General features: G+C 36.6%; 1 non-coding gene across 1 annotated transcript; it reads left to right on the top strand.

The window, feature by feature from the left end:
- Positions 1-1,186: 1,186 nt before the first annotated feature.
- On the top strand, positions 1,187-1,293 carry LOC136231489 (small nucleolar RNA R71). Its single transcript, XR_010689868.1, has one exon. It is a non-coding gene; the product is annotated as a small nucleolar RNA R71 (small nucleolar RNA).
- The last annotated feature ends 216 nt before the right edge of the window (positions 1,294-1,509 follow it).

The following is a 1,509-nucleotide window of genomic DNA, read 5'->3' as shown; positions in this document are numbered from 1 at the left end:
ACACGGAATGGTAAAACATCCGGGATCCTTGAGTTTTGTGGGAAAATTACTTGACACAATCGAACTGCAATCTTCAGTTAGCGAAATGGATGAAATTCCTTCCCAACTGATTTTCTTTGAAATTAAATCTTTGAGGAATTTACCATAATTGGGAATTTGCGTAATTTCATCCATAAACGTCAAATTAATATGCAAATTTTTAAGTTTATCTAAAAATGTTAAAAGTTGTTTGTCATAGTCTTTGTTGCGGACTTTGTGTGGAAAAGGTGGTTTGGGTACAAAAGTTTTTGTACTAGAGTCAATTGGTGCATCTTTTTGTTTTAATGTATCTTCTTTGGGCTTTGATAAATCAGTTCCAGGTAAAGTTGAATTTCCGGGCATTTCCGGGCCTGAGTAATTTTTCCCTGAACGAAGAGTGATAGCCTTAACATGCTCTTTCGGATTTTCTTCCGTATGGCTTGGAAGACTTCCCTCTTTGCGGGATGGAATTGATTTAGCGAGTTGTCCAATTTGAATCTCCAAATTATGGATGCTAGATGATTGGTTTTTAATAAGCTGATCGAATTTATTCTCGATCCGTTTAAAACCATCGTCGTGATTACTTATTTTTCCGCTCATAGCATCAATGAATTTGTCGATTTTAGAAGATAAAGTGCTAATCGAATCTCTTGATTGATTTTGATAATTAGTAGTACGATTTTGATTAGCATTAACATTATTGTTGTCTCTCCAGTTAAAGTTAGGATGATTTCTCCATCCAGGATTATATGTGTTGGAATAAGGATTATTATTTTGGTTTTGCCCTTGGACAAAATTTACCTGTTCAATTTCACTCATACCTTCGTAATCCACATCCGTTTGGATTGGCTTACCATTAGAATCACACGGTGCCATAAACCTATCAATTTTGTGCGATAAGGCAGAAAATTGGGCTTGCAACATCGCTACTGGATCAAGATTCACTATACCTTTAACTGATGATGTTGTTGAGGATAATGGTTTTGCTGATGGTACGTGTCCACGTTCCGCGGGCCACATACTGCTGTTGATTTCCATTTCCTCCAAAAGTTCTCTTGCTTGGGCAGATGCTTTCTTCATGAATAACCCTCCAGACATAGCGTCCAATGAACCTCTAGTTGTAGGATTTAGTCCATTGTAAAATGTTTGCATTAAAAGTTCGGCGGGCAATTGGTGGTGTGGGCATAAACGTTGAAGTTCTTTAAAACGTTCCCAAGCCTCATAAAGAGTTTCATTATCATTTTGAGAAAAAGATGTTAACTCTTTAATGACTCTTGCGGTTTTTGCTAAAGAAATTTTTTTTGATAAAAATGCTTGGGCTAATTGCTCCCAAGTCTCAAATGTTGCGGCTGGCATAGAAGTTAACCACTCTTTGGCTCGATCCTTCAAAGTAAAAGGAAAGAGGCGAAAATTGATTGCTTCTGCAGTCACATTTGGTATTTTAAAAGTGTCACAAATTTCTAAGAAATTTGTCAAATGGGTATTAGGATT

This window comes from Euphorbia lathyris, chromosome 5 (genome assembly GCF_963576675.1).
Source record: "Euphorbia lathyris chromosome 5, ddEupLath1.1, whole genome shotgun sequence".
In the NCBI taxonomy this organism is placed as follows: domain Eukaryota; kingdom Viridiplantae; phylum Streptophyta; class Magnoliopsida; order Malpighiales; family Euphorbiaceae; genus Euphorbia; species Euphorbia lathyris.
This window is presented reverse-complemented; position numbering and strand designations above follow the sequence as displayed.